Here is a 23,046-nt window from a genome sequence, read left to right on the forward strand (position 1 = left end):
TGAGGGTGATGCTTGCTGTGGGTTTGTCATATATAGCTTTTATTATGTTGAGGTATGTTCCTTCTATTCCTGCTTTAACTCTAAGTATTGAGAGTAAAAACAATTCATAGTTTAGTGAATTAATCAACTTTGGTGTGTACTTCATGTCATTACTTACACCCAGACCAGTGACCTATTCTGATGTAAAGCTGGTTATTTAAGGCCAGCCTTGAAATTCTATCCCTTATTAAGCATGAGAGAAAAAAAAATCCACCCCTCATAGACACCAAGCCCAACATATTCTTGCAAAACTTGGTGCTTTGTGTTAGACTCCACAGCTGCAAAGCAAAAGTGTGGTGGTTTGCAGGCATTTCTAAAGAGAAAATGTGGGGGTCCTCGGATGAAGATGGGGGCTTTATTCGTCTTCAGATGTTGACATTCCCCAGAGCCAGCACAACAAAAACAGAATTAAGATGCAAAGGGAATTCAGAACCTTCCTTTGCTATCCCAAGCCTGAGAATCTTTTCAAATTTAAATGAATATCTGTCAAACTAATTAAGAGAAGATGCAATGCTCTCATTCTGCGCTCATTAGAGGACAACTTACAGGTCATAAATTCTTCAGGCAGTGGGAGTGAATAGGTCTCTGCTTTCTTGCTCAAGATTCCCGGCTTTGTTTATTTCCAGTTTAGCCTGTTCATCTCCTAGACTCAGAGAAACTACAAAACATGTCTTATATCAAGTTTTAATTCCGTAAGACAGAAATGGACAAGATTATGATGAGATGTTGCAACTGATGTTTTTTAGTCAAGAAAACTTGGAGGAAATGAAGAGAAATTATTTATATCTGAGTGGCATCCTTTGTTTCTCCCGAGACGTTTTTATATTTATGAGTAGATTTCAAAACACACATGCACAAAGAGTGTTTCCCCAATTCTTGCAGCTTCTGATACTGAGACTCAATAAACTGATTTGGTAAAATATACTCACACTGTGTCAGAGTCTGTCAGACTCTGGGTAGAGATCAACATTCCAAAACCACTTCCTGGATTTATCGGACTCTTGCCAGCTACCCAGTCCAATACTATGTATTTAATTTAATGCATACATATTTAATTAATAATGTGGGTAACTCTGCAGGCAAAGTTTTACAGATATGAAGATTCAGAGCAGTTATCTTGCACCACACTGGTAAGCAGCAGTCAGTAGAAAATGCTTTCTACTTAAATGCTTAAAAATATTTGGGACTTCCTTGGTGGTCCAGTGGTTAAGACTCCACCTGCCAATCTGCCTGCAGGTGACATGGGTTTGATCCCTGGTCCAGGAAGATTCCACATGCAGAGCAACTAAGCCCATGCACCACAACTATTGAAGCCCTCGAGCCCAAGAGCCTGTGCTCTGAAAAAAGAGAAGCCACCGCAATAAGAAATCCTCTCACTGCAACTAGAGAAAGCCTGGGTGTAGCAACAAAGACCCAACACAGGACAAAATGAATAAATTTAATTTTTAAATTACTTGCTTATTTAAAATATATAGTATGGTCCTTTTGAGAAATTCTTGGAAGTCTGAAATGATAAAGAATGAGTCTGCATCTAAACTGTTATTTATTAGAAAGAAATTTAACTGGAGCTATTAGAATTTCCACTGAATGTCTTTAAAGATGGGTTTCCCTGGTGGCTCAGATGGTAAAGAATCTGCCTGCAATGTGGGAGACCTAAGTTCCATCACTGGGTCGGGAAGATCCCCTGGAAGAGGAAACGGCAACCCACTCCAGTACTCTTGCCAGGAGAATTCCCAAGGCAAAAGAGCTTAGCGGGCTACAGTCCATGGGGTGGCAAAGAGTTGGACACAACTGTGTGACTAGGCACAGCACAGTCTTTAAAGATACTCTTCAGAAAACAAGGATTTCCCATTTATTTAAAAGCCTATGTGCTTTCCTTATTTTTTTCTATGCTCTGGGATTTATGCCACTAAAAACAAATTGTTCCCTTCTTCAGTAATTCCATTAGACTTTCTCACTGGTGTTACTTGGCTGAGTTGTACAATGCCTCAGCCATGTGGGCAGTTCTATTTGACCATTTCCTGATCATTTCTTCCTTTTTCTACTTATATCTTAAATCAGATTGTTATCATTTCTGCTTAACCAAGTTACAGAGATGTGTTACACGTACTAGCTTTCTGTCAACATAAACTAATAGTTTAATGGGATGCTCTGCTCATTTGCTCAGGCGTGTCTGACTTTTTGAGACCCCATGGACTGCAGCCCAGCAGGCTCCTCTGTCCAGGGGATTTTCCCGGCAAGAATACTAGTGTGGGTTGACCTTTTCTCCTCCAGGGGATCTTCCCAACCCAGGGAATCGAACCCAGGTCTCCTGCATTGGCAGGTGGATTCTTTACCGCTGAGTTGCCAGGGTAGCCTCATAGTTAATGAGATACAGAATTTGAGGCTATGATTCTGATCAAATTCAAATCTAATTTATGGTGTTCATTATTTTTCAAAGTCTTCTTAGAATTTCTATAAAGTGAAAGTCGCTCGGTCGTGTCCAACTCTTTGCAACCCCATGGACAGTATTCTCCAGGCCAGAATACTGAGGTGGGCAGCCTTTCCCTTCTCCAGGGGATCTTCCCAACCCAGGGAACGAACCCAGGTTTCCTGCATTGCAGGCGGATTCTTTACCAGCTGAGTCACAAAGGAAGCCCAAGAATACTGGATAAGGAGAATTATTCTCTCCCACCATCAGGCAATAAAATAGGGCTTCAAAAACCCCTTTTCTGAGCTGAATGTCACTGACACATTGTTGTTTTCGGGGTAAATCTCAGCTCTCCATCGCTCCATTCACGCTTTTAATTAAGGTTTACTCTGAGAATGCCACGCAGACCATCACCTCCACAGCAGCACCCACACTGCTGAAATCAGCATGAAACAGAGCCATGCCAGCTTCCTACAGCAATCCTTTCACACATTCCCTCATACTGATGCTCTTATCACCATGGGGACATGACTTTTACAGCCCATGTTTCAGTCGCAGAAGAGGGTACTTAAATCAAAATCAGTTTAATGTTTATTGGCAAAGCTTTGTTGAACACTGAATCAAATGTGTATATACTTTGCCCTTGGGGAATTCAACTCCAAAGCCACATTACATTGATTTTGACATTTTTAGAGACAAAATGTACCTGAGATGTCAACTAGTTCATATTTTAAATTTATAGATGTGTAAATCCATATCTTTACATTTGAAGTATTTAGTCATTAATTTGAAATTCAATCTAGAGCAAATAGAACAGAATTCTCAGATCTTTTATTTTGAATATAATATCACTTATGTCTTATAAAACTTACAATTTTAGTGTTTCTACATTCTATTCATCTCCCTTCCCACTATTACTTTTAGGTAGTTATGATTTCTTGTTTCAGAGACTGTCCAACAATTACTAACATTAATCCTTGAAAAATAATGACTACTAATATGTCCAAGTCATTCCTTAGATGAATCATTCTTATTTTAACATTTTAAGAAGAAAATTTAGACTTTTGAGAGGTCATTTTGATCAAGTGTCTCTGTTTATTGGAATAACACACAGGCAATGTAGATATTTCACTAATAAGGAAGTACGTACCAAAATGACATAGTCAGGCTCTAGAGCAATCATGTGTCTTTACGTAGGAGGGCAAATGAGATCTGTTTCTAGGAAATAAATGGAGAAACCAAAGTCCTCTGTTGAGAGGGGAAGGAAAAGTAGGCTGAGGAACTACGGAGCCTTCCCTGTCCCCAGCACCTGCCTTTCTCACTTCTTTCCTGGGGATGGTGGGAAACTCTCCCAGATCTCTCCGGGGAAGCACGTGATTCATTTTGGGGAGGGAAGGAATCTGTTGCACACTGGTAATAAAATTTATGAAGCCAAAAAAAATCCACCAAAGTGGTGAACTCATCTTCACTTGTTTATGCACAGCATTTTGATCCTATCCTGCTTTAGGGACAATAGATATAACATGTCAGGAACTTGGCACAAATAGAACCAGAATATATTTGATACCAACACCCCTTAGAGCACTGTCATCTGCAAGTATTGCACCAGCTAAAATTGTTGAAAGCATCCTCTTTCAAGGCAACTGGAAACTCAAATTCTAATGTGTGTCCCACGTTGCCTGAAGATCAGGATGCATCAGAGGCCTGGGAATCCAATTTGCTGATCTTATTCCAGCATTTCACATGGTCATACTGCATAGAAAACCAGAGGATTCGGTGATACATCAATAAAGCTCTGTCCTGATAATTACAAAATATGTGTCTTTAAAAGATGACTGTCTCAAGGAACATGAGGTGATCAAGATTAGGCACTTTCCCACCACATTAGATTAACGCAAGCTGCAGTGGCTCCAATCCATCAGTCTCAATCGGCTACCTGCCAATACAAAAAGTTCAGGAAAAAAAAAAACAACCCTACCATTTATCAAGCACTTGCTTTGTGCTAGTGACATGCATTGGCACATCTAATCCTCACCATCACCCTCTGAGGAAAAAACTATCATCCTCATCGTGAAGATCAGGAAACTGAGGTGCTGGAAGAGAAGTGATCTGTCGAAAGTTCGAGAATCACACAGAGCCAGAGACAGAGCCAGGATTTGAATCCAGCCAGTCTGGCTAAGTCCTCTCCAGGGACATCCCTGGTGGTCCAGTGGGTAAAGACTCAGAGCTCCCAATGCAGGGAGCCTGGGTTGGAGCCCTGCTTCGGGAATCAGATCCCACATGCCACAACTAATACCCAGTCAAATAAGTAAATAAATAAAAATCTTTTCTAAGAGTCTTCTCTCCAAACGCATATCACACTTGCGCAATGAGTTCCACTGACATAACTGAAGATGTGCTAACATTCATCACCATGAAAAGTAATTTGCTTTCCTGCAGCCTCACCAAGAGGGATTCAACTTAAAGACCATTTTGTATCATTGGTTGAGTTTATTTATTATAATTAAATTTACTTCTGCTTACTATTTACCAATTTACTGCCACTAGGAAGCCTACATACTAGTAGGTAATCTTTCAAAGACAAAGCAAAAATTTTTGACAGAGAACAAGAGCAGGAAAGCTGACACAGGGCTGTGGCAGTCATTTATCATGAATTTATATAACTTTATAGCCTTCAATAAACATAGTTAAATGCATAGCAAAATGTGGATTAACTTTATATCTTGCAATTTAGAAATGAATAAAATATGGCAGGGAAAGCCCTTTGTCCAACCTTTTCTTTTTGAGATGATATGATTCCTATAGCACTTTTTAATTTTCTTTGAGTTAATCTTAGACTCACTGAGGACTTTTTGTATCTTGAGCAGCACTTATCTCAGGAGTTGAATTGGAAAGTACTCAATCAATAGTTTGTGAAATAATGGGCTTCCCTGGTGGTTCAGTGGTAAGGGATCTACCTGCCAAATCAGGAAACACAGGTTCGATCCCTGATCTGGGAAGATCCCATGTGTCGAGGAGCAGCTAAGCCCGTGAGCCACAGCTACTGAAGCCCTCTCACCTTTGAGCCCTGGGGTTCGGGGCGCCCTGGAGCCAGCCCTCTCAAGCCACCGCAATGAGAAGCCTGGATATACCAACTAGAGAGTAGCCCCCATTTGCTGCTACTAGAAAAAAGCCCACACAGCAGGGAAGACCAAGCTCAGCCGAAAAGAAACAAATAAAACTATTACAAAATAGATAAAATAGTTTGTGAAATTAAGATAATCAAAGAAAACAGAGAGGAAGGAATAAAAGGAAAGCTCTATGATTACTCCTGGATGGCTCCACACTTGGCAAGAGTTGGAGATGCCAACCTTCCCTCTCCTTGAAGAAGAGTGTTGAAACGTGACGGCACTTGTTCACCCAGCCTCCCTCTTCGGCTCCTTCCCTTATCACCACAGAACAGCTGTGTGTCCACAGAGGGCTAAACCTCAGTTGAAAAATGAGCACATAGTCAATCCAGTGGTTGCTTTTTTTCCACCCACAATCTTCCAAGCCACTGGCCTGACGATCTTTTGGACTGAGGTGCCTGATAATTTGAGAGTTGTGCAGAAAAAAGACAGCCCAGACTAAACCTATTGAAAGGATTAGCAGTTGTTTCGCTACATAGGCAACGGAAAATAATTTCAGTTCTCAGAAAGCAATTGGAAGGCAAATTTCTCCCTGAGAGACAGTCCAGTATTGGATAATAATCACCTGATATTCCTAACAGCATTATTTAACTCAGGATTTCTCAACTTGTGTCACATAGGCCAGATAGTTCTGTGTCGTGGGGGCTATTCTGGGCACTGTAGGACCTGACCTCTCTCCACTAGAGCCAGCAGCACAACCTCCCCACCGTGACAACCAAAACTACCTCCAGACCTTGTTAAATGTCCAGATTGGGTGCTTTTGGGGGTGGGGTTGGCGGGGTGGGCATGCAACCGCCTCCAGGAGAGAATCGCTAAATTTGTGACTATCACTGAATTCTCTTCCTTCTCTGTCATAGCAAACAAATTATGGACGGTTCATTTTAAACATTTTAAAAACTTCTCTTGGACTTCCCCGGAGGTCCAGTGGTTAAGACTCTGCATTTCCACTTCAGGGGGTGTGGGTTTAATCCCTGGTCAGGGAACTAGAGTCCCACATGCTGTGTGGCCAAAAAGAGAATGAATAAATTTAATAAATAAAGTAATAAACAAAAGTAGTTTTTAAAAAAGCTTTTTCCTATCTTTTTCAAAGGCATAATAGATTTCAGAGTAGTACAAAAGACAGACTTTCCACTTTTCCTGGTCTCTGATTCTCATGGTTACTTAACAGGGATTCAGTGACAATCAAGGAGAATAAGGTATGGGTGTGCTAAGTTGCCTAAGTCGTGTCCAACTCTTTGCGACCCCATGGACTGTAGCCCGCCAGGCTCCTCTGTCTGTGGGATTCTCCAGGCAAGAATACTGGAGTGGGTTGCCATGCCCTCCTCCAGGGGATCTTCCCAACCCAGGGATTGAAGCGGCATCTTTTAGTCTCCTGGGTTGGCAGCCGGGTTCTTTACCACTAGTGCCACCTGGAAAGGCCCAAGAACAATAAGTGAAGTGAAGTGAAAGTCATTTAGTCATGTCCAACTCTTTGCAACCCCATGGACTGTATAGTCCATGGAATTCTCAAGGCCAGAATACTGGAGTGGGTAGCCTTTCCCTTCTCCAGGAGATCTTCCCAACCCAGGGATCGAACGCAGGTCTCCTGCATTGCAGGTGGATTCTTTACCAGCTGAGCCACAAGGGAAGCCCAATAAGAGCTCACACCTAAATGTGTATTTCTCATCCCAGGCACGGTAACAATGTTAACTCCTGAATTCTCACCACTCCCCTTTTTACAGGTGAGAGACAGAAGCACACTAGTTGTTTGTTTTCAGTTACAGGGCAGCATGAAACATTTTTAATTTGTGAAAGCATAGCATACAGGCATTTATAAAAATATCACACCTATGGGCAATGAAAACTGGCATGACCATCAGGAACATTCCCGAGCAATGACCAGAGTTACAATCACTATCTTATCAAGACCGTTTCTTGATAAGGAAAATGAAGCATACCTTCTTTGGGTGCAACTGGATGAGAAAACCACAGGCTTAGTAGGAAATATTCTTCATTGATTTAATAAATGTAAAATATCAAAGGTAGCTTCACTGGTTGATTGTATCCTAGAAAAACATCTCAGTCATGTGAAAACCAAGAGTACCACAGTGTTTGGCCTTCTTCCCAGTGGTTCCTATAGACTAAGGGTATGCTTCTCTATCCCCAGCGTGGTCACCCTCATCTCCCAAGACACCTCAGGAAGCAGCAGGGGTGTCTGGGACCATTCCTTCTGATTCACGTAGCACGCACCTTCCTCTCCTTGGGCCAATATCAGGAAGGCAATGTTGCATATATTCACCACCTAACAGATGCTAGCCCAAGGAATAATCAAAGTCTGTAAAAGCAAATAGTATCTTTTCTTAATGTCTGAACCCTGGCATTAACAACAAGGATGACAGCAGCAACAACGGCCACTTCTACCACCACGTGTGACCAGCGTGCTGCCTGCCAGGCTTTATATTCATCACCACTTAACCCTCACAACAGCTCTATGAGTTGAGTCATATTTCCCCCATTTTACAGATGAGATTTATAAAGGTAAGTATCCTGCCCAGTGTGATAGAAAATATTGACTTGGTATTCAAACTTAGGACCATTTAACTCCAAAGCCTGAGCTATTATCCCATGGTGACAAACCCAGGGAGACAGAAAGAACCCTGCTTGCCCATCCACTCTTAGGAACAGAACAAAAAATACTTCCTCCAAAAGAACGGGGAGGGACTTGCCTGGTGCTCCAGTGGCTAAGACTCTTGGCTCCCAATGCATGGGGTCTGGGTTCAATCCCTGGTCAAGACACTAGGTCCTATATGCCACCACTAAGCGTTTGCATGACACAACTAAAGATCCCACATGCTATAACTAAGACCTGGGCAGCCAAATAAAACAAACAAAAAAATAGAAAGAATGGAGAAAGGGTTTGAGATACCCTAGGTTTATATCATTGACTTTAGAAAGAATGTGTGTGTGCTTAGTCATGTCTGACTCTTTGCAAACCCATGGTCTGTAGCCCACCAGGCTCCTCTGTCCATGGGATTCCCCAGGCAAGAATACTGGAGTGGGTAGCCATTCCCTTCTCCAGGACATCCTCCCAACCCAGGGATTGAGCCCCGGTCTCCTGCACTGCAGGCAGATTCTTCTCCATCTGAGACACCAGGGAAGCCCCTTGAAAGAAAAAAAGTGATGAACTAGCTGTCTGCAGCTGGGCATTGTTATCATGTAAAGACTGACCATCCACTGCAGGAGGCTGTGCTGTACTTGAAACGGAAGGAACCATTTCCTCTGATGCCAGCTGATCATTCTCTGAAGGGACCCAGCTCAAGACCAGTATGTTCTCCCTCAATCGCAAAAGCAACTCTTAAAGCCCTCTTTTTAATCTTTAACTATAGGCTCCTATAAGGAACTTTTTATGGTTACTCAACACTTAACACCTTACTACACACTGTGTCAAAGTTCTTGAGTTTATCAGTCTTTGCTGGGAAGCCAGAACCTTCCGCTGAGCTGTTGAAGTTAAAAAGCTAGGAGTGATTCTGACCATCTCCTCCTCCGTCATCCAGAGAGCCAGCCTGCCACCAGATCTACCTGTTCTACCTTCTAGATGTCCATCCCGCCACTTCCTCCCCTCTACTTGCCATAGCCTTGGTGCAGGCCTTCACTATTTCTCACCTGGACCAGTCCTTGCCCACTAATTTCTACTCCTCTAGACTTGCCATCTTCAAAACTACACTCCAAACTGTAGCCAGAATGGCCCCTCCCAAACACAAATCTGATTTTGCCCCAATCTACCATTTTTTTAAAATTAAAACATAGTTGACTTACAATATTTCAGGTATATAGAAAAATGATAGTTATTTTCAGTTATATACACACATACATATATTCTTTTTCATATTCCTTTCCAATGTATATTATTACAAGATATTGAATACAGTTCCCTGTACTATATAGTCAGTCCTTGTTGTTTATCTATTTTATATACAGCAGTTTGTATCTGCTAATCCCAAATTCCCAATTTATCCCTCCTCCTGCCTTTTTCCCTTCGGTAAGCATCAATTTGCTTTTTAGGTCTGCCAGTCTGTTTCCATTTTGTATATAAGTTCATTTGCATCATTGTCTTAGATTCCACACATAAGTGACATCACATGATATTTATCTTTCTGCTAACTTCACTATGATCATCTCTAGGTCCATCCATGTTGCTGCAAATGACATTATTTCATCTCCCCTGATCTGCCTTTTAAATTCCTCATTAGATTCCCATCACCTTCAGGGTCCTGTTAAAACTTATGAGGATTCTCACGTATGTCCTTCAGTCAAAAGACAGCAAATACATCCAGACAGCCCAAAAGGCACTTTGTGCGAATTAGACAAAGTCCCTGCCAACTCCAGGGGGTGCAGCTTCTCCAGGGAGCAAAGCCCAGGTGGGATGTCAGCCCTGCTCCCACCCTATCTCTGCCCATCCCTTTCGTGGGTCACAAGTGCAGCCTTGACATAAGGGTCTCTTCAAGCACCTTTTGGTTTCCTTTGTTTAGAACACCTTTACCTACTAAATCTCTCTACCTACCTCCTGTTTGCCATTCTGATAATCAAGACAATTATCCTTTTCCAAGAAGTGTTCACCTATCCTATGCTACCAGGATAACTTTATCCTAGTGTGCCTGTAATAGACTTTCCTATCCATATCCTCCCATAGATGCTGCATTCTGTGAAGCCAGGACCCTATCTTTCAGATTTCGGTGCCTAGAAAGCCTAGCACCGTGCCTGGGAGACTGCAGACCAAGAGCTGCCAAATGTCAAATGAACAATGCCTCTTGTTTTCTTAGTCTTGTCACCAAGTAAGACCCTCAGCAATTTGGAGCTTAGGCTATAGGGGGAGTCTGCTTCCTCAAATTACATAATCCCTACTCAAATAACCAGAAGCCAGAACTCATTTAGCAATCATTTCATTAACCCATGATTAAGAAGAATCTTAGATTTCAACTTCCTGTCCCCTCTGTGGAGTAAACTAATACGTCTGTCTTTCACTATTGTGTCTTTTACTGAATTCTCCACCACCATCATCAAATCCACTTCCCAGACTTTGGGCTCCTCTGGTGGCTCAAGTGGTAAGGAATCTGCCAGCAATGCGGGAGACCTGGGTTTGATTCCTGGGTTGGGAAGATCCCCTGGATAAGGGAACAGCAACCCACTTCAGTATTCTTGCCTGGAAAATCCCAAGGACAGAGGAGCCTGGAGGGCTACAGTCCATAGGGTCACAAAAAGTCAGACACAACAGAGCAATTTTCCCTCCACTTTACTCCCAGACTTAACAAGAGCCATCCAGCTGGATGGCGGGTGGGTGTGCTGGAGGGTAGGGGAATTGGAATTTGTGGTACCTTCTATTTTCTCTAGTGTTTGGATGTTTTTGTAATAAAAGTGAGTGAAAAGAAATACTAAAAATTAAATAAAGAGGGACTTCCCTGGTAGTCCAGCAGCTGGGACTCCGAGTTTCCACTGCAGGTGGCGTAGGTTCTATCCTCGGTCAGGGAATTAGAATCCCACGTTGGGGGGGGGGGGGGGGGTGCAAAAAAAAAAAAAAAAAACAACAAACAAAGGAATCCCATGTGCCACATGATACGGCCAAAAAATAGCCATGCTCACTGAACCACCGGCTCAGATTCTTGTATTTCTGCCTTTCTTGGAATCTTTGCCACGGGCCCTGTATGGCGTTCCCCGTTGGCCTGTCCCTCATGGCCACACTGACTTCATGCATGACTCCGCTCAGTTCTCCTGCTCACGCCCTCCTCAAACCCCTCACGTGTCCCTTCCTGACACAAGTCCAGAATTCTCTTCTCTATTCAAGCCAGGCCACAGGAAGCAGAGCCTGGAGACTTAAAATGTCTGTCGAATGCCCTCCCTTGTATATCTGAAATCTAGCTATTCTATTTGTGGGAAACGTACTTTTCAATAAGGTGCGAGCCATTTTAAGAAGGACCGGGCAGATACCACACAGTTTTACTCCGAGGTGTCATTATTTTCCTGCTCACAACTCCTCTAGGGGAGCACGGCCCTGATCAAGCCCCTGCTGAAGGCGTGAGGCCAGACCCGCTCTTCCTTGCCCATGAAAGTGAAGTCGCTCAGTCATGTCCGACTCTTTGTAACCCCATGGACTGTAGCCTACCAGGCTTCTCCATCCATGGGATTTTCCAGGCAAGAGTACTGGAGTGGGTTGCCATAGCCATTCACGTGGTTGGCCGTGGAAGATGGAGCCAGGGCCCGGGGCCTGAGTTAGGAAGGTGATGAAAGCTGGAGAGCTGGAGGCCACTGGTGGAGGACCCCTCGCTGCATGGTGAGCGAGCACCACACATGAGCGGATACAGGAGGACAGACACCCAGAAGTTGGGGGAAATGCTTGCTGGACTTGGTGGTTGTCACTGCAAATGATACAAGTGACACTGAACCTACGGATGAATTTAAGCGAAAATGGGAATTTCTCGGGAAGGTCAAGGAGGGAGACAGTCCCAGGGATTGTAAATATTTTCAGGTTCTCCCTCAAGCTCATCTTTTTGGATGTGTGTATATCTGTGTATGTGTCTGTCTGTCTGTCTCCATTTCAATGTTTTTCTCTTTCTCTTTTTCATATATATACTTTTCTCTACACTAAATAGGACTCTTCTTCACTGTGTTTGTGTGTGTCAGTGTGTTTGTGTGTGTGTGCTAGGAGGGTGGATATGGATGCAGAAAGTAAGCATGGAGCAGAGAACTTCAGTTTTACTTCATCCCATATCAGTTCAGTCACTCAGCATGTCCAACTCTGCGACCCCATGGACTGTGGCACACCAGGCCTCCCTGGCCATCACCAAATCCTAGAGTTTACTCAAACTCACGTCCACCGAGTCAAAGAGCTGCCTACTTGCTGAATCATAATAAAGGCTGGTGGTTACACATCTTACTATGTGTCAGGCAGTGTTCTAAGTGCTTTATATGTATTACTTCATTTAATCTATGCAACAACCCACCAAAATATCAATAGATACTTTAATTATTCTCTACCTTTCAGATAGGTAAACAAGGGCCAGAAACATTGAGGAATTTGTCCAACATCACAAACCCAGCAATGCCAAGGTGGGAAAATCACTGACACTTTCGACTCCCCCAGACTTAATCATCACATTAAGTGATCAAACATCTTTTTTTGGAGCTGGTCTGAGTGGGTTTACCTTCACTGCACCCAAATATTCCCCCAGGCACCAGCATTGGCCAAACTGGGGCTTCTTTTCTCTGCCCCTTAATAACTCTGTGATTCTCAGGGTCCATTTGTTAAATGTACTGTTATATGTTAAATGATGGTGGTGGTTTAGTTCCTAAGCCGTGCCCGAGTCTTGAGACACCATGGACTTCAGCTTGCCAGGCTCCTCTGTCCATGGGATTTGCCAGGCAAGAATACTGGAGTGGGTTGCTATTTCCTTCTCCAGGGGATCTTCCCAACTCATGGACTGAACCCACATCTCCTGCATTGGCAGGAAGGTTCTTTACAGACTGAGCCACCAGGGAAGCCCCCTAAGTGTTAAGTGTAGAATGTTCAGTGTCCAAATCCCACTCTAAAAATCCTGACTTAGTGGGATTCATGGTTCCTTGGTTTGCTTCTTCCCTAATTGTCATGCGGCCAATATTAGTTTGAGGTCTTTTAGGGGCACTGTTTCTAGTGTGATAGGACTTATTAATTAAAATATTAATGAGACTTAACAAAAGATGCAGCTGTTGACACTGCCTCATTGTATCCTCACCTCTAATTTTATCTGGTTTGTAACTTTTCAAAGTTTTTGCTTTAAGTGGCATCCTGCATTCACATACATCTCTGTGCCTCTGTGAGATTAAGAAGGCATTTCTATGGCCCTACTACTATTTATTCAAGTCACACCCTCACTCCCTCACTTATTCAACAAATATTTGAGTATCCGCCATGCCCCAGGCACTATTCTAGGCACAGGTATCAACAGTTTTTGTTCTCTGCCCTTATAGAGGGCAATAAAGTGTAATGATATGCCAGATCATTTTTTTTTCCTCTAAATCAACAGGAGTGCTACCACAAATGAAAAAGGTTCATAGGACTAGATAAAGCAGTTTTGGGGCACATTCAAATAGGATTTAAGGGCACAGATCCTGCTGGCCAACTGCCTGGGTTCAAACTCTCTTTCTCTCAACTGCTCTCTCACCACATGACCTTGAATAGTTCCTGAACTGGTATCACAATTGTTTAATAACTTGGTAAATAGGGATTAAAACTGTAGCTTTGTCCGTAGGCTTTTTAGGAGTGCATGTTTATCAGTTATTTAAAACATAAATTCATACAAGCATTTGTTCAAAAGGAAAAGCAAGCTATAGTCTATCCTACCCACTGATTATGACTAAGCAACTCTGCATCAAGTAGCAGTGATATGACAACACCCTGATATTTGAATCTGTAAAATGGGAGCACAGGACTGTCGATGTTGGGAGAATAGGGGCTTCAGGCACCCAGACCAACGTCACCACTGCAGGACCAGGGTCACCACTGCAGGAGGATGACCCATCTGACCCCTAAGTTGAACAGAGTTTCCACAATCATCTGTTTCTTGCTCTCGGAATCCTTAATTTAAGATGTCGGTTAAAGAAAATTTACAGTGACTTTCCCCGCAGAATTTAGTTTTCAATAAGCGTATCTTGAAAGAAAGCAGAATCACAAATTTAGAAGAGAACTTAAGAAACCAAGCTGCCCTCCAAATGCTGGAGAACCCCTTTGCCCCGTGGTTACCTAGCCTCCACTGGAATGTTCCCACCATGGAGGGTATACATTTTTAGCCTCTTTCTTTACCTGTCATCTCTAGTTACCATCAAGAATTTCCTTTTATTGTCCCCAAAGCCACTTTTCCTGATTCTGGAGCAAGGATAAGATAACCCTGATTCTAAATGATGGCCTTCAAATGCTTGGAGAAGAAGATTCCCTCTCTTCTAGTTTCTGAGCTAGGCACTCCTTGACCTGAGCTCCTACCAAAATTCTTCAAAAGTTCAAAGGAGGAGACACAGAGGTGTGTCCAAGAAGATAATTTTGAAAGAGGGTTCTCAAAGCAGCCAGCAAAACCAGTCTTGCTTCTGGGCTCAGGGGAGAAGGAAAAGACATGGATTCCTTGTTTTAATTACATCTGCACTAAGTTCCTCCCCACGTGGGATCCCGTGGCCTGAAGGAGGGATCCATATCAAAACTCAAACATGAGTTCATTGAGAGAGCATGTGAATTCAGTGGAATTCAACAGGATTTTTATAGCTGAAACTTAAACCAAATGGATCCAAAGACACCTGTCCCTAGAGAGTATGAACTCAGTGCTTTCCTAAGAGAGACAATGCTATAATTTAAACAGGCTAGTTTTTAAAAAGTAAGCCCTCATATGTTTGAAGATATAGAATTGGGACCCCCTTAGATGATAAAATCGAACAGCTAAGGGGCTGAGCGTGGGAATTTAATTCTCATAGTGACGATCCGCTTTAATCAGAACAACACTCTCTTCTATGTGCTCACATTATCCTATCTTTAAATCCTAGGTGGTGGTAATAATAAACAAAGGAACAATGGCTAATAATTACAGAAGAATTGTTACATGGTAGGCACTTAAGGCTTCAAACAAATTATTTCATTTAAACCCTGCGACAGCTCTGTGAAGTAAGTCCTCTTAGGGTTCACTCAGAGAAAAAGTCAAATGCCTTGCGGTGGTAGAGGGCCCTGACCTTTGCCCCCACTGCAGTCATCTGGTTCTTCCTTTCACATGCCATCTATACTGCCCCCAGGGCCTTTGCACTTGCTTTTCTCTCGGGGTTCTATCTTCTTCCCCAGCTTATCCCAAGGCTTAGGTTCTCACCTCCTTCATGTATTACTTCGTCTTCCTTCATCACTTTCCTCGTAGGCCTTCTCTCACCACCCTTCAAAAAATGACAATATCCCCTCTGCTTATGTTCCTTGCTTAAGGTTTTTCCATAGCAGTTATTTTATAACCTAGTTATTTAGGGGTTTGTCTATCTTGACCAGAATGTATGCAAGGATTTTTGTCTACTTTTGTTCATGACCCTAAACCCCCAGCGTGTGGAACACGGCTGGCACGTGGTAGACACTGCATAAATACTTACTGGTTAAATTTTATACACGAGGCAATCAATACAGAAAGGGTAAGGGGTCATGCTTTTCATAGAAAGACTAAGTTAAACTCGGAGTATACATCCTTTCCCCACGAGTTGGTCACACTATTTTTGACCATCAGAGGCAATATGTTAGATCTGAATAATACTCCCAAACAATACTAGCAATCAAAAATGTAAAGAAGCATTCCACATGTGTACTATATTCATGATTCTATATATGTGTAGGAAAAATCACTTGTCAGAATACTTTCTGATACTATAGAAACATTTTATTGGACAAGATTTGAGGATATATATATATTTATATCCTCTCCAGGTTTTTAAATGAAAATATACTTAAGACATATATGTGGAATATAGAAAAATTATACAGATGATCTTATTTGCATAGCAGAAATAGAGACACAGATGTCAAGAAAACACGGCTACCAAAGGGAAAAGGGATAGGGTGGAATGAATTGGGAGATTGGGATTGACATACATACGCTACTGATAGTATGGATACAACAGATAACGAATGAGAACCTACTGTAAAGTACATAGAACGCCCAGGGCTCTGTAGGGATCTCAGTGGGAAAGAAATTAAAAAAGACGGGACACATGTGTATGTATAGCTGACTCACTTCGCTGTACAGCAGAGACTAACGCAATATTGTAAAGCAAGTATGCTCCCATAAAAATTAGGAAAAGAAAATATAAATGCTTAAATATACAAAGATTTGAAAATGTATATATATACATATATATATATAGTCATCCTCACGAAACCATTTTCCCAGAGTTGTACAATAGCAAGAATGGCAGCTTATTATAGATGCCATTCATTCGGGGATCATTTCCTGAGTTCCTTTCATGTGATTATATTTAAACTTCCTAATAATGCAGAAATCCAATTTGCAGATGAGGAACTATTCTCTACCAGGTTGTGCACCTTCCTAAAATAGCCCAGTACAGGGCAGAATTTAGAATGGAATAGAATTCTTTTGTCTCCATCTAGAACGCCCACCCCTGCACTCAACAGCTGCTGGTTAGGCTTCAGGTATTTCACATTTTACAGGCGCTTCTATCCTGAGGAAGGAACTCAGTGACTATGAATGGCTAACTGAGAGCCCACCGACTGGAAAACTAAAAGCTATATATATTACTTTCCTCTCTCTCTTTTTCCAAAGTCTACTCTTACACAGATTTTAGAGACTCATAGTGGAGCCCCTACATTCACAGTAAAAGTAGGGTCTTTGTCTAAAGTTCATTTCGCTCACTAAACATCCAGTTTTATAAGGCTCACATTATTACAGAGGGAAAAAAATGCAGCTGCTGACAGGATCACTAAGAGCAACAAATACCAGGAAAATCTCAAAAGTCTGACCACTTTTTTTTTATTCTTAACCGGAGTTTTGCCAATGATTTCGCCACAGCTTTGAAAGCTTGTTTTCACCTCTACCCTTTTCCAAAAGAGAATTCCACCCCAGGGGAGAGAAAAAAATTAAGACCTCAAACCAAGTACAAATTGCTCATTTAAAGAACAGGAATTAAGAATGTGGGGGCTTTTCTTCCTTAAAAGCTCATCACTCTGTAGAAAGAATTCAAACTCTGTCTTTCTGAGCAGTGGAGCCGGTTTTGGGGTTTTGTGTTAGTTAATTTTAATTAAAAGAAAAGGGGGGGCACCATTCTTGAGAAGCTGTTGCTATGAGACTTCTGGGCCTCAACAGATGGCCACAGAGCAGTTCTCAGCCCCAGCTCCGGCTCTGAAGCCCTCCACTCAGGCATACCATTAACATTCCTGAAATACTTTCGGAGGCAAATGCAGGCCAGCCGCCTTCAGACTAGCTCACCCGCAGCTCCTCGGCCGACCTCCCTGGCCACTGGGCCTGGGCTGAGATTTGTTATAAATAATGAATGATCAGGCCTCTCTAGGAAAAGGCCAGAGTACTGACATTGCCGTCAGCGGAGGCTTTGGACAAACTTTACTAATACACCCCTGGGGGTCTTGAATCCTTCAGGTTAAGCAGGTGGGCGCACACGAGTGTGCAGACATTCAAACATACACACACACACATACGCATACGCACCTCACTCCACACCCAATTCAGTTCATTGTTGGGAAGCCTCTGACCCCTCCCCATTACAGTGGTCCAGTTGAGAGCAGCAGAGTTTTGGACTGAAGCCTTCTTAGTACCCAGAGTTGCTGAGGAAGAGGCTTAAGCATTTCTGATTTATCCTTCGACAGAAAGGAAGGGAGAAAAGCAAGGTGGGGCAGATTCTACGTTCACACTTCTTGGTGCTACTGGACAAACCATTCCGCATCATCACTTTTCTCATTCTTCCAAACTGGGATAATAATATTGACCTACATGCATCAGAGAGAGGAACTGATGAACCCGATTAATAAACAACTGTGAAATCACTGCATAAATATCAGTGAATAAATATCATAGGACCAACCTCCAGTGCTGCCAGGGAAGAAGATAAGGAAGGAACTTAGAGACGGCACTTCGGGGTCTAATCGTAGGGGCCGCCCCCACCTGGAGGGCTGGTCTGGATTACTGACCACAGGTTTTGGTGGAAAAGGTCTGCCAGTACCTGCATGGGCCACTCAGGAGCTTTGGGACTTGGAAAAAAACAAGTGATTCTCAACAGTCACAGCTTTTCAGGGTGGGGCTCATTTAAATTCCATCTCCTGAGTTGTTGCCACAAAACCAGGTCTGGAGTGTCCAAGCAAAGTCCAACCGAAGTGTCTGATGCCAGGGTCACTGGATCACCTGACGGGACATCAGAGCCACCAGTTTCAGCTCACAGACGTTTGTTAAGAGCGATCCTCCCCATGATATCAGATGACAGGCCACGAACACCGCACCACCACCATCATCCGACGCTCATTTTTAAATCCAACCTGTGCAACTAGGAGCAAAACGACTTGAGACTGCTTGTGTTCCCACCTTCCAAAATCACCCATCTGTTCTGACTTAAAGCTTCCCTCTCATCTCCAAATTGTGAACATTAGGATTGCTGGGAGCAATTTAAAAACACAAAACAAAACATGCCTTTTAGAAGCTCAGCCTAACAGGAAACGCACCTCTCTCCTATTAACCAGGGACGTGTTCATGAAGCCATCTATAGTGGGGTGGAGATGAGGACTTTTCCCATTTGTCTAGGGCTGTGGAAGCCCATCCGGCAAAGGGAAGTCTGGCCCAGTTGTTCAGCTTCTGAGCTCACAGCGCCCTTCATCCTCACTCCCCCCTACCCCAGTCAGAAAAGTCTGGGGCAAAGGCTGGAATCTGGGACTCTTTTGAGGGAGGAGAGGAGGAGAGGGAGAGGGGAGGGGAGGGCAGAGTCTGACGTGGACGGCTTCATTTGCATAGCTGACCCATTCTTGAGCAGAGTCGCGGGGGCACAGGCAGTGTGTCCGGCGGGGCAACACTATTGTGCCTCATTGTGTGTTCTCCAGAACACTAGAGGGGTCCATCCCCATGGCCCCCCGTGGACGAGGGAGCCTGGCAGTCATTCCACAGCTCCAGAAAGGAGAGACTGGGGAAAAAAGATAAATATAAGATACTTAATCCCTATCCCAATCTAACTCCACCAACGCTGTTCTCGGGATGAAGTGTGTGTGTGTGTGTGTGTGTGTGTGTGTGTGTGTGTATTAGTTATTAACCACTGTGTTAAATCACACATTCAGGGGTCCCTTTATACTCTGTAGATAGGTACAGGGTTTTCTACACTCAATATGAAATGTGCGGTTTTTGTAACCTTACTTCCTTTTTAATTAGATAGAGGTTTTGAAACTAGCTCTCTCTTCCCCTCTGTTTCTTTTTAGGACTCTGAGGTTATTAAGGACAGTGAAATTTTTTTTTTTTAAGATAGTGATTAGGGTTGAGATGGCATTCATCCCTCCCTATAGAGCAATGACTTATCCTTAAACCAGGAAACCAACTTGGATTTATACATTCTCTAGACTGTAATTCATAGGTGAAGTTAACATTCTGAACTTGAACTCAATGCTAAATATTCAGTATTTATTTAGCTTTCCAACATTTACTTGTCCTTTAATTCCCTCAATATTTATAATTCACTTAATATCTACCTACCAACTGAAATAATTTTTCAATCACCAACATCTGTACTATGGGGCACATACATTATATTTTAAATGATTTCTGTAAACTTGCATGATGACCACATTTCAACCCGTGGGCAATGTCATTTCTGATGCTTCTATTCATCAGAGCAGGCATTTTTAGTATTTATATTTAGTATTACAAATACATTGATCTTATTACAGGAAAATGTCTTTATAAAGAATAGTTAGCTAACAGCTGAGAAAGATGGAGACTTCCGACTGTCTATAAATAATGAAAGAAAAAAACATATTTCAGGATGATTAGCATAGATCTTGAGTATATGGTTTCTGAATGTTTATTGCCTGCTTTTCACCACCTCTCTCTGTTCTATTCCAGCTTACTATTTAAATGGAATCATTTAGAGATGGGGAACATCTTCCTCAGAACCTCATTAGATTTATAAATGGATCTTTACCCATATTCAGAAAGTTTTCATTTCAAAAAAATAAAAATTTTCTTCTTTATCACAACAAGCAGGCAAGGGTGTAAGCATTTGCCCACACCACTAGTCGTTTTACCAACCTTGGATTACTAAACCCTACAATAAAAGTATGCTGACACCAATCCAAGAGGAAGACAGGATGGCCCCGAAGTATCTGTCGATCAGCTTAAAAGTACATAAAATGAAGTCATAGAAGAGCTTAAGCTTAATCAGAATCATGGCTTAATATTCCAAAGCATCTCACTGTGACTCAGAGTCCTTCCGTCTAGAATCTGACTTTCTCTGGAAAATAAAGGTGAGGGGAAGTGAGCCAAGCAGTACAATTAAACCCCATGCTGGAGTGAAAGTTACTAACTCCTCTGTGCTGAGCAAGCCTTAAAAAGAAAAACCGCTTTCCTATCACAAGAGGGAAAAAGTTAAAGACAGCTTTAAAAAGAAGTGGGAATGAGAATTAGATGATAGCTCCTGGGTTGCACAGTTGGGAAGGAGCCTATGGCACAAACATACAAATTTGTTGGCCTTGATGAAAAGTTCCTTTATTCTATCATCACTGGAGCTCCTCATCAAATAGGAAGAAGTGCGCAGTGAGGAGCCAGCTGCCTGCAAGGATGACAGTGGTTTGTCAAGTACCCGCCCCCCAGCATGTACATCTTTATTTCTGTCTTGGTATCATTTTGCCAGCACATCTGACACTCCAATCACTTACAAGTTTCATCATAAAAGCCTAAACTAAAACAACTCCCCAGACCTTCTTTAGTTTACCTGCCCGATACAAGCATTTCTGTCGAACTAAATGGAGAAATTCGGTCGAGAAATACCTGGTTTAAAAGGGACTTACCGTAAGGAAGTCTAAGCCGGCACTTCCACTGTCCTCGATTGTCTGTTGGACATCTTCGTCCAGCATGACAAGGGGCCAAGCTGGCGGCCCGAGGGCCGGGGGGAGGTGACACAGAGACACGAATCCGGCCCGGAAAGAATCCCGGGGAAGCAGCTCCGGGAAGGCGAGAGCTAAGACACAGGTGTCAGACACCACCCAGGCACCTCCGCTGGGAACCTGCAATCAGGCGGCTGCCCTGATTAGCCAAGTACAAAAGGCAGTTCGGATTACTGCCCTCCTCCCAGCCAATCGCCGGCCGGCCTGCCTGACAGCGGCGGGCACCCTGATGTAAGGGGAAGGACACGCGGCCAGAGACCAGAACCGGTTCCTGCAGTGGCCGCGGGCACGCCGGCCCCGCGCACTCCGGCGCCCCGCGCTCTGCAGAAGCCGGCTCGCTGCTGCAAGCAGAGCTCAGTGGCGACGGTAAGCCCTCTCCTGCGGGTCCCCAAAGGTCGCTCTAGGGTCCTTCGACTCGCAAAACCACGATGTGAAGACGGTTAAATGGAAGGGAAGGACGATGGAATGAATGGCGCTGGGGGCGTCACTCACAGGCGCCCCTGTCGGCTCTTCTCCCGCCCCTTGCCGCCCCCACTCGGGTTTCTGTGCAGCTAAATAAGTTCAATTTTTAATTAGCTATGGTTTTTGCGAGCAACAGTTTCTCACAGAAGCTAGGAGGAGCGGAAGGAGACTCAACAGAAAGGACTATCTTTCTATCGTCATTGTTTCAGAGGACCACGTTCAATGCTGTTCAACCCTGGCAGACGCAAAAATTTATAAAAGGCCGTTCTCATAAAAAAACAAAACAACAACAGTAAATGCAGTACACTGGAGTGCCACGCGGCTCACCCTTGCAATCTTGGCAAAAAGAATTTCACTTAAACAGACCATCTGAGCCTCTGAAGCAGCAGGCCTTTGCAGTTGTATGGAGAAGCAGAGCTTGATTCAAGTTTCGGTATTTGCCCCAGACTGTAGGGGTCAGCTTGACAGTAGCCACAGACACAGAGAGAGAAGGGATAGGGCAAGCAGAAAGAGAACGACTCCAAGTGTCTGCGTTCCTGGTTATGCAAATGCATTTTCATTAGTTTAGGGCCGCCATGGTGGGAAAAAACAAAACCATGGATCTACGTGTAATCTGTAAACCTCCTTGTTCCAGAAACTTTAAAAGACTTCCAGGGACTTCGGTGGTCCCGAGGCTGGGTCTCTGTGCTTCCAATGCAGGGGACCCAGGTTTGATCCCTGGCCAGGGAACTAGATCCCACATACTGCAACTAAGACCCAGTGCGGCCAAATAAATTATATAAAAAATAAATAAATAAAATGAAAGATTTCCAGATCATTTTTTAGATGTGGAAATAAAGAAGGAAAGGGAGCACACGCACACACACATACCATTCTGACATCATAGGGGGCGTTATACTCTAAATATAGTAGTCATCTCCACTCCAGACACCAAGAAAGTCTGAAGCATCCTTGAGGATGTCAGTACATTTCGAAGGTGAGACTAACTTTATTTAGAGATTGTTCTGTATTAACTAGCAGGACTGTCCCTCCAGAATGCTTCACTTGAATTCCAGAGCTATTTCTATTCCTACTATATGAAATCTAAGGAAACAGGGTTGAAGCCAGTATGAGATGGGAACAGAGGTGGGAGTGGGACAGAGAACCCTCTTTCAGGAGAGAAAGCTCCTCTAGATCTTGCACCCTGGATGCATTCCTTTAGAAGTAGCCTTCTTTCCTTTGCAGAAGGCAAAATTCTTTTTATTTTCTTTAAAAACTTTAATTTTATTTTGGACTATAGCCAATTAACAATGTTGTAATAGTCTCAGACGGACAGCAAAGGGACTCAGCCATACATATACATGTATCCA

General features: G+C 43.2%; 1 protein-coding gene across 3 annotated transcripts in view; it reads right to left on the reverse strand.

The window, feature by feature from the left end:
• Nucleotides 1–23,046, reverse strand: part of SHROOM3 (shroom family member 3) — a 318,505-nt gene that overhangs the window by 155,703 nt on the left and 139,756 nt on the right. Inside the window, exon 1 of one of the 3 annotated variants that reach the window (XM_070458268.1) lies at nucleotides 21,140–21,667. The exons of the other annotated variants lie outside the window; for them this stretch is intronic. The gene's annotated coding sequence lies outside the window, so the exon portion shown is untranslated. Of the gene's footprint in view, nucleotides 1–21,139; nucleotides 21,668–23,046 lie in introns of those variants that run through there. 3 annotated transcript variants of the gene reach the window in all.

Source organism: Odocoileus virginianus, chromosome 29 (genome assembly GCF_023699985.2).
Source record: "Odocoileus virginianus isolate 20LAN1187 ecotype Illinois chromosome 29, Ovbor_1.2, whole genome shotgun sequence".
NCBI lineage: Eukaryota > Metazoa > Chordata > Mammalia > Artiodactyla > Cervidae > Odocoileus > Odocoileus virginianus.